The sequence below is a fragment of the Salmo trutta genome, chromosome 33 (genome assembly GCF_901001165.1).
Source record: "Salmo trutta chromosome 33, fSalTru1.1, whole genome shotgun sequence".
NCBI lineage: Eukaryota > Metazoa > Chordata > Actinopteri > Salmoniformes > Salmonidae > Salmo > Salmo trutta.
The window spans coordinates 29914391-29925890 of record NC_042989.1 but is presented as its reverse complement, the minus strand read 5'-3'; positions in this window follow the sequence as shown (position 1 = coordinate 29925890).

Sequence of the window (11500 nt, the reverse complement as noted above, 5' to 3'; positions counted from 1 at the left end):
TATACAGTTAATATCTGCAGACTATATACAGTTAATATCTACAGACTGTATACAGTTAATATCTACAGACTATATACAGTTAATATCTACAGACTGGATACAGTTAATATCTACAGACTGTATACAGTTAATATCTACAGACTGTATACAGTTAATATCTACAGACTGTATACAGTTACTCTCTACAGACTGTATACAGCTACTCTCTACAGACTGTATACAGTTAATATCTACAGACTGTATTCAGTTAATATCTACAGACTGTATTCAGTTAATATCTACAGACTGTATACAGTTAATATCTACAGACTGTATACAGTTACTCTCTACAGACTGTATACAGCTACTCTCTACAGACTGTATACAGCTACTCTCTACAGACTGTATACAGTTAATATCTACAGACTGTATTCAGTTAATATCTACAGACTGGATACAGTTAATATCTACAGACTGTATTCAGTTAATATCTACAGACTGTATTCAGTTAATATCTACAGACTGTATTCAGTTAATATCTACAGACTGTATACAGTTAATATCTACAGACTGTATTCAGTTAATATCTACAGACTGTATACAGTTAATATCTACAGACTGTATACAGTTAATATCTACAGACTGTATACAGTTAATATCTACAGACTGTATTCAGTTAATATCTACAGACTGTATACAGTTAATATCTACAGACTGTATACAGCTACTCTCTACAGACTGTATACAGCTACTCTCTACAGACTGTATACAGTTAATATCTACAGACTGTATTCAGTTAATATCTACAGACTGTATACAGTTAATATCTACAGACTGTATTCAGTTAATATCTACAGACTGTATTCAGTTAATATCTACAGACTGTATTCAGTTAATATCTACAGACTGTATACAGTTAATATCTACAGACTGTATTCAGTTAATATCTACAGACTGTATACAGTTAATATCTACAGACTGTATACAGTTAATATCTACAGACTGTATTCAGTTAATATCTACAGACTGTATACAGTTAATATCTACAGACTGTATTCAGTTAATATCTACAGACTGTATACAGTTAATATCTACAGACTGTATACAGTTAATATCTACAGACTGTATACAGTTAATATCTACAGACTGTATTCAGTTAATATCTACAGACTGTATACAGTTAATGTCTAAAGACTGTATACAGTTAATATCTACAGACTGTATACAGTTAATATCTACAGACTGGATACAGTTAATATCTACAGACTGTATTCAGTTAATATCTACAGACTGTATACAGTTAATATCTACAGACTGTATACAGTTAATATCTACAGACTGTATACAGTTACTATCTACAGACTGTATACAGTTAAAATCTACAGACTGTATACAGTTAAAATCTACAGACTGTATTCAGTTAATATCTACAGACTGTATACAGTTAATATCTACAGACTGTATACAGTTAATATCTACAGACTGGATACAGTTAATATCTACAGACTGTATACAGTTACTATCTACAGACTGTATACAGTTAAAATCTACAGACTGTATTCAGTTAATATCTACAGACTGGATACAGTTAATATCTACAGACTATATACAGTTAATATCTACAGACTATATACCGTTAATATCTACAGACTATATACAGTTAATATCTACAGACTGTATACAGTTACTCTCTGTCACACCTCGCTGACATTCTTGGCATCACCCTCCACCAAGGCTGGAGATTATCCAATTGAATTTAATAAGTAAATTCAAATGAAAATAATTAGTTGAAATATCCTCTTAGAAAACAATGGGCAATGTTCAATTCATGACTTGTTATTCAATGCACTTCCTGAATTGGAGACTGAACTGATCCCTATCCCCTGCTGTATACTATTCCTGTCATGTAGCTACTTCCTGTAGTGTTGTCTGTTCTGCAGCTCTGATTTTGACAGAACTTTATCATGAATCAAAGCTACTCTCGTCTGAGTCAACCTCTGATATGGGCTTCTATGTTCTTATGTCTACTGCCTCCCTCACATGTTGGGAGTGTTTTAATGGGTTTGTAACAGGATGTGTGTGATCATGTGTTTGTAACCTGTACAAGACCTGGCGAGAGAAATCCCCCTGCGAGGTTAATATTCTATTCTATTCATCCTGCTCTTCAATCATTTCATCATTCTCTCCCTCCCCCTGTTGTTCAAAACCTCTAAGAATTCAGGTGTGTGTGTGTGTGTGTGTGTGTGTGTGTGTGTGTGTGTGTGTGTGTGTGTGTGTGTGTGTGTGTGTGTGTGTGTGTGTGTGTGTGTGTGTGTGTGTGTGTGTGTGTGTGTGTGTGTGTGGCTCATTGTTCTATCTATGTTAGGCTTTTGGAAAGGGCTTGACATAGACTGACATCCTGGTAAAGATATCAGTCGGACTACTGTCATCACCACTATAGATGGCAAGTAAATATAGCCATCTAGTTTATCCCCTGAAATTTAGCTTGTTAACTTGCCATATTGACATGATCTGTTATAGCTAGCTAGCCAGTTTGACGTGGTCCGTCAATCAATGTAGCCCATCATATCTGTCAGCAGCAATCGTGATTAAATACTCTTAAAAACAGAGTTGCAAAGGGGATAATGTTAGCTAACTTTGCTAGGTAGGCCTACGTTGGTTGGAGAATAAAGTACATTATGTTTACTTATCACTATGTTTAGCCAACTGAACAATGTTTCTAACAGTAGCTTGCAAAGTAAATATTATCAGCCAACAGTAAAGTTACATTGAAATGAACCTAAACCACTCTACTTGTCAGATATAGTTTAACTTTATTTTATATCACTCAAATACCCAATTAATGGTGGCCGATATCGTGAGGCTACCCTCATGTTTCTGAAATGACATGATCAACTGATGTTTACTGATCATGAAAGGCGGCTGCAGTTACTTGCTGTATAACTCTGATGATAGAGCTAAATGTGCACAATTGTTTGCATGGAATAATCTGAAATGTGTAGTTCTGACTGTGCCCTTCAAGAGGTGGTGACATCACAACCAAATAGTTAGCGCTGTTGTCAATGGTGTTAGTGGAGCTGGGTGTCTCCTTGGCCGCCAGCAGGCAAATCGGACACTCTGCACCTTATTGTGACGATTTATCAGTGTTTTACTTGGACTGAAATAGGTGCCGGTACTCATTTTGGGTGCAGGTACTGTTTAGAGTATATTTAGGTGCAGGAGCTCCACAATACTGTTGAGACACTATTACATACAGGAGCTCAAGCAGTAGAACATTTTAGGTGCCAGTACTCAGCTAACTGGTGAGTTCCTGCCCAAGTTAAGCACTGTGTTATATTGGTAAGGACCTTCACGTGTTCTATGAATGGAGATTGGCATGAGGACATTTGTCATAGTTTAATAATGGGATCAATTATTAACACCAGTCACGGCAGTGTGTTAGCTCAGTGCACTGAGCCTTGTAACCATGGGCAACACACAGAGACACACACAAGACCCATATCCTCATGTATCAAGTGTCGGCAGGTTAACCAGAGAGCCAATCACTGCAGAAAGGAAAGAGTAGAGTGAGGTTAGGGAAAGAGAAGGAGAGAGGCAGAAGGAGATGGAAAGAGAGAGAGAGAGAGAGACGTGATGAGATTAAAGGTGTTATGACACTCTGTCCTGTCAAAACACATTTCCCTCTCCTTCTGCCTCTCTTCTCTTTCCCTGACCTCACTCTACTCTTTCCTTTCTGCAGTGATTTGCTCTCCGTTAACCTGCAGACACTTGATGAGATTAAAGGTGTTTTGACAGGACACAGAGGGTGAGAAGGAGAGAGAGGGGGAGAGAGGGAGAGTGGGAGAGAGAACCCATGTTTATGTTTAAATAGAGAAGGGTAGATGAGAGGGTTTTGACAGGAGAGTGAGAGGTAGCCTGAGGAAACAATAGCAGAGCACGGAACAACAGGATGGATCTGCACTCAGCATACAGTAACCTACTGCAGTCTGCATACAGGACCCTACTGCAGTCTGCATACAGTAACCTACTGCAGTCTGCATACAGTAACCTACTGCACTCAGCATACAGTAACCTACTGCAGTCTGCATACAGTACCCTACTGCAGTCTGCATACAGTAACCTACTGCAGTCTGCATACAGTACCCTACTGCAGTCTGCATACAGTAACCTACTGCAGTCTGCATACAGTACCCCACTGCAGTCTGCATACAGTGACCTACTGCAGTCTGCATGAAGTAACCTACTGCAGTCTGCATACAGTAACCTACTGCACTCAGCATACAGTAACCTACTGCAGTCTGCATACAGTAACCTTCTGCAGTCAGCATACAGTAAACTACTGCAGTCAGCATACAGTAACCTACTGCAGTCAGCATACAGTAACCTACTGCACTCAGCATACAGTAACCTACTGCACTCAGCATACAGTACCCTACTGGAGTCTGCATACAGTAACCTACTGCAGTCTGCATACAGTAATCTACTGTGGTCAGCATACAGTAACCTACTGGAGTCTGCATACACTAACCTACTGCAGTCTGCATACAGTAACCTACTGCAGTCTGCATGAAGTAACCTACTGCAGTCTGCATACAGTAACCTACTGCAGTCAGCATACACTAACCTACTGCAGTCAGCATAAAGTAGCCTACTATAGTCTGCATAAAGTAACCTACTGCAGTCTGCATACAGTAACCTACTGCAGTCTGCATACAGTAACCTACTGCACTCAGCATACAGTAAACTACTGCAGTCAGCATACAGTAATCTACTGCAGTCAGCATACAGTAATCTACTGCAGTCAGCATACAGTAACCTACTGCACTCAGCATACAGTAACCTACTGCACTCAGCATACAGTACCCTACTGGAGTCTGCATACAGTAACCTACTGCAGTCTGCATACAGTAACCTACTGCGGTCTGCATACAGTAACCTACTGGAGTCTGCATACACTAACGTACTGCAGTCTGCATACACTAACCTACTGCAGTCTGCATACAGTAACCTACTGCAGTCTGCATGAAGTAACCTACTGCAGTCTGCATACAGTAACCTACTGCAGTCAGCATACACTAACCTACTGCAGTCAGCATAAAGTAGCCTACTATAGTCTGCATAAAGTAACCTACTGCAGTCTGCATACAGTAACCTACTGCAGTCTGCATAAAGTAACCTACTGCACTCAGCATACAGTAACCTACTGCAGTCTGCATACAGTAATCTACTGTGGTCTGCATACAGCAACCTACTGCAGTCTGCATAAAGTAACCTACTGCACTCAGCATACAGTAACCTACTGCAGTCAGCATACAGTAACCTACTGCAGTCTGCATACAGTAACCTACTGCACTCAGCATACAGTAAACTACTGCAATCAGCATAAAGTAACCTACTGCACTCAGCATACAGTAACCTACTGCAGTCTGCATACAGTAATCTACTGTGGTCTGCATACAGTAACCTACTGCAGTCTGCATACAGGAACCTACTGCAGTCTGCATAAAGTAACCTACTGCAGTCTGCATACAGTAACCTACTGCAGTCTGCATACAGTAACCCACTGCAGTCAGCATAAAGTAACCTACTGCAGTCGGTCAGCATACAGTAACCTACTGCACTCAGCATATAGTAACCCACTGCAGTCTGCAATGCACTCAGACAGTATACAGTACCCTATTCCAGTGGTCTTCAAACTTCTCCTCAGGGACCAAAAGCCATCCCCGAAGAGAGGCTTGGAAACCACTATTCAGCATACAGAAACCCTACTGCAGTTAGCGGTCTCTGATCCACTACAATACATGTGAAAAACACTATCAGACAGACAAAGTCCCAAACTACAATTAAAGAAGAAAAAAAGGGAACATTTTCATTGTCACTTGACAGTTAGTAGATATGATGTGTTGCATGTACAGAGAGTCAGAGAGATCTAAGAGGAAATACGTTTAGCCTTCAGTTCTCTTAGACAAGGAATTAAGTCTTGTCACACACACACACACACACACACACACACACACACACACACACACACACACACACACACACACACACACACTGGGATCCACCACAAACACACATCTAAAACCTCTGGGAAGAAGCTTTGTTGTTACTCAACACAAGACTTCTGAACGCACTTCTCTCCCTCGCTCTGGGAAGACAGGAGGACAAATGAAGGAGTGTGTTTGTGTGTGTTGTTTTCTCTGGCTTTAGTTTCGGTTTAGTTTCTCTTCCTGTAGCTGTCATATTAATAACGCAACAAATCAATCTCTTTTGTTTCAACTACGATTGTGCTCTTGTAATATTCATGAACATTTGGTGTTGTGTATTCATTCATTCATAAACACACACGCGCACACACACGCACACGCACACGCACACACACATACACGCACAGGCACGGACGCATGTGTTCGGGGTGAAGGTTGTGTGTTCGGGTTGAGGGTTGTGTGTTTGGGGTGAGGGTTGTGTGTTTGGGATGAGGGTTGTGTGTTTGGGGTGAGGGTTGTGTGTTTGGGATGAGAGTTGTGTGTTTGGGGTGAAAGTTGTGTGTTTGGGGTGAAGGTTGTGTGTTTGGGGTGAAAGTTGTGTGTTTGGGGTGAAGGTTGTGTGTTTGGGGTGAAGGTTGTGTGTTTGGGGTGAAGGTTGTGTGTCTGGGGTAAAGGTTGTGTGTTTGGGGTGAGGGATGTGTGTTTGGGGTGAGGGTTGTACCCCAGACAACATCTGTATCTCTATCGTGTGTGTGTGTGTGTGTGTGTGTGTGTGTGTTTATACAAAGGGTGGGTCTAATCCTGGATGCTGACTGGTTAAAACCTCATTCCACGTTAAAATGCCTATTTACAGCATTCTGTTCCATCTCACTGCGCAGTCCACTGTCTCATCAGCCCAGCCATACAATTTATAAACTTATCTAAATATTATCTCCCATTTCTTTTAGACTAGCAATTCGTTTTTAACAGCTGTCACCATAGTAATGAACGTGTTGGGAGTCAGGATGAGACAAACAGGCAGTGTTTCTCAGCCAGTCGAAATCATGGATCAACTGGCATAATTTTAATGGATATACTGTATACAAAGACATATCAATAGAAAACAGGTAAAACTAAACGAAATGCAGCTAGTTTATAGTTGTCACGCCCTGACCATATGGTGTAGTAGGTCAGGGCGTGACTAGGGGGTGTTCTAGGTTATATATTTCTATGTTGGTGCTCTTGGTATGGTTCCCAATTAGAGGCAGCTGATGTTCGTTGTCTCTAATTGGGAATCATACTTAAGGTTCCCTGTTCCCACCTGCTTTGTGGGATATTGTTTTTGTGTGAGTGCATGTTGCACCTCAGTACTGCACGGTCGTTGTTTGTCTCTTGGTTTGTTTTAAGTTTCACAAAAAATAAAGATGTGGAACTCCAATCCTGCTGCGCCTTGGTCCGTCTCTCCACACGATCGTGACAGAAAATCCCACCAACAAAGGACCAAGCAGCGTGAAAATGAGGTAACGAAGTTTTGGACTTGGGAGGACATGAGAGGACACGAGACCCTTCCTTGGCGGGAGTCGCCAAGGAGCATAGGGGGACAGCGGCGACGCCGGGGGCCGCGGCCACAGAAACCCCAAGATTTTTTTTGGGGGGGGGCACATGGAGCGGTCGGCTGTGCAGCGGGGAGTGCCAGAGCCTGAATGGCAAACTCTGAAGGAGTTCAACGAGGGATACCGGAGAGAGGTTTTGGCGAGGAGTATGCTGCAGCGCAGGTACGCTGAAGTGCGCCTACCCAGCCCGGTACGTCCTCTGCCTGCTCCCTGCACTTGCCCTGAAGAGCCAGAGACCGTCAGGGAGGCAATGGGGAAGTTGGGAGAGAGAGAGATGAGAGAGATGTTGTGCAAGTGTGCTCTGCTCAACATCCGACCAGAGGATCCGGTTAGCAGTCTGGTGCAACCTGTGCCTGCTCCTCGCACTCGCCCTGAAGTGCGTGTCACCAGTCCGGTGCAACGTGTACCGGCCCCACGCATCAGGCCTCCAGTGGGCCTCCCCAGTCCGGTACGTCCTGTGCCTGCTCCCCGCACTCGCCCTGAAGTGCGTGTTACCAGTCAGGTGCCACATGTACCGGCTCCACGCACTAGGCCTCAAGTGCGCATTCACAGTCCAGAGCTTCCGGCGACGGTCCCCAGTCCGGAGCTTCCGGCGACGGTCCACAGTCCGGAACCTCCTGCGATGGTCCACAGTCCGGAACGTCCAGGCACGGTGTCCAGTCCTGCTCCATGGCGGGAGCCGCCTTCTGCGCCGGTGCCCAGTCCAGGCTCGGAATCCAGTCCAGCTCCAGGGCAGGAGCCTTCCTCTGCGCCGGTGGCCAGTCCAGGCATGGCGTCCAACCCAGCTCCATGGCCGGAGCCCTCCTTTGCGCCGATGCCCAGTCCAGGCACGGCGTTCAGCCCGGCGCCATGGCTGGATCCGGGGTCTGGGCAGGGGCTACGACCTGCACCGGAGCCGCCACCGACACTAATCACCCCCCCACCCTCCCTATTTGGTTCCAGGTTTTGCGGACGGAGTCTGCACCTTTGGGGGGGTACTGTCACGCCCTGACCATAGAGAGCCCTTGGTTCTCTATGGTGTAGTAGGTCAGGGCGTGACTAAGGGGTGTTCTAGGTTATATATTTCTATGTTGGTGCTCTTGGTATGGTTCCCAATTAGAGGCAGCTGATGTTCGTTGTCTCTAATTGGGAATCATACTTAAGGGTTCCCTGTTCCCACCTGCTTTGTGGGATATTGTTTTTGTGTGAGTGCATGTTGCACCTCAGTACTGCACGGTCGTTGTTTGTTTCTTGGTTTGTTTTAAGTTTCACAAAAAATAAAGATGTGGAACTCCAATCCCGCTGCGCCTTGGTCCGTCTCTCCACACGATCGTGACAATAGTCTTTCCAGCTTCAGTTTGAAGTGATTGTGTTAGCTGTGTTGTTGGATCGCTCCTATGAACAGCAATGTCCTGACGAGAGAGAACATTTTCTATGCCAGGCGAAATAGTGCCTCATTAGCTCATTGTTATGGATGTATCCAAATAAATGTCACTAAAAAACAGCTTAAACAAATGCAGTTCATTTGCTGTTATTCTGTCTGCACTGTTTGACGTGACTGTAAGTTAGCCATTGTTGGCTAGCTAGCAAACAAGGGATAAGAACGTTGCCTGCCAGTATGGAATAGAATATTTAGAATGAATCGCTGGGTTGCGTCCATAGATACTGAACAAAATAGTTTTGACTTCTTCTCGGGCCTAACAACACGTGCCAATATATCCTCCAAACACCGGCTTCTCTGGCATTATCACTGAAGTGCGTGTCTGTGTGTGTGTGTGCATGCATGAGTATGTGTATGCGTGTGTGTGTGTGGCACATCTCAGCAGCATATGTCTGCTATTTCAGTATTGTGGAGCATAAACTATTTTGTGGGTTGTTAAATGAATGTTTTTATCCAAAACATCCATAGTCCATTCTGGGCGGATGTACTGCTGATTACTGATAAGTGGAGTTGGGCAACAATCAAGTCTCTAAGAGCTCTGAAACCAAAGACTAAATAAATATTTCACCATGGATAAATGGATAGTGACGTTAATACAACCATTCCTCTCACTTAAAATGCCTTCAGAAGTACATTTATGTGGACAGGCACCATGCACTAAGGAGAGGCATAAACAGAGGAAGAAGGACCTACTCCTGAATGAAGTGTATTGACGTCAGGGCACACACATAGGCATGAAAGCACGTGCGCACACACACACACACACTGCCCTGGCAGCTGGCTGTGCAGGAATGCTCCAGTGGATGCTCTAATGACCCTCATTTACATATGCTAATTACTCTGGGACCGTTTAGCTGGTTAGGCCATAACGGAATATTCAAACCACCCTGACGTCCCTGCAGGACACACACACACACACACACACACACACACACACACACACACACACACACACACACACGTTCCTATCAATGGCATTTGACCACTACTGAAAAATGTCCAAATCTCAGGTCTCTCCCTATTCCCCACACAGTATAGAGTAGTACTGTCAGTCCCAGCCATATATAGAGACTAATGACAGGAATACGGGACATGCTGTCCTGATTCAACTATAGGGTGTGCCTGTAGTACACAGGCAGCAGATATGTTCTATGTTATTTCTTTGTAGTTCAGGTCCCCATATGCAGACTTGGCTTCAGCTGAAAATGGATCAGTACAAAACCTGATGAGGCCTGGATCTAAACCCCTGGTGACGCCCTCTCTGCTTTAGACAGTACTTAAACTACGATCTAAACCCCTGGTGACGCCCTCTCTGCTTTAGACAGTAGTTAAACTACGATCTAAACCCCTGGTGACGCCCTCTCTGCTTTAGACAGTAGTTAAACTACGATCTAAACCCCTGGTGACGCCTTCTCTGCTTTAGACAGTAGTTTAAACTACGATCTAAACCCCTGGTGACGCCCTCTCTGCTTTAGACAGTAGTTTAAACTACGATCTAATCCCCTGGTGACGCCCTCTCTGCTTTAGACAGTAGTTAAACTACGATCTAAACCCCTGGTGACGCCCTCTCTGCTTTAGACAGTAGTTAAACTACGATCTAAACCCCTGGTGACGCCCTCTCTGCTTTAGACAGTAGTTAAACTACGATCTAAACCCCTGGTGACGCCCTCTCTGCTTTAGACAGTAGTTAAACTACGATCTAAACCCCTGGTGACGCCCTCTCTGCTTTAGACAGTAGTTAAACTACGATCTAAACCTCTGGTGACGCCCTCTCTGCTTTAGACAGTAGTTAAACTACGATCTAAACCCCTGGTGACGCCCTCTCTGCTTTAGACAGTAGTTAAACTACGATCTAAACCCCTGGTGACGCCCTCTCTGCTTTAGACAGTAGTTAAACTACGATCTAAACCCCTGGTGACGCCCTCTCTGCTTTAGACAGTAGTTTAAACTACGATCTAAACCCCTGGTGACGCCCTCTCTGCTTTAGACAGTAGTTAAACTACGATCTAAACCCCTGGTGACGCCCTCTCTGCTTTAGACAGTAGTTAAACTACGATCTAAACCCCTGGTGACGCCCTCTCTGCTTTAGACAGTAGTTTAAACTACGACCTAAACCCCTGGTGACGCCCTCTCTGCTTTAGACAGTAGTTTAAACTACGATCTAATCCCCTGGTGACGCCCTCTCTGCTTTAGACAGTAGTTTAAACTACGATCTAAACCCCTGGTGACGCCCTCTCTGCTTTAGACAGTAGTTAAACTAAGATCTAAACCCCTGGTGACGCCCTCTCTGCTTTAGACAGTAGTTAAACTACGATCTAAACCCCTGGTGACGCCCTCTCTGCTTTAGACAGTAGTTTAAACTACGATCTAAACCCTTGGTGACGCCCTCTCTGCTTTAGACAGTAGTTAAACTACGATCTAAACCCCTGGTGACGCCCTCTCTGCTTTAGACAGTAGTTTAAACTACGATCTAAACCCCTGGTGATGCCCTCTCTGCTTTAGACAGTAGTTTAAACTACGAC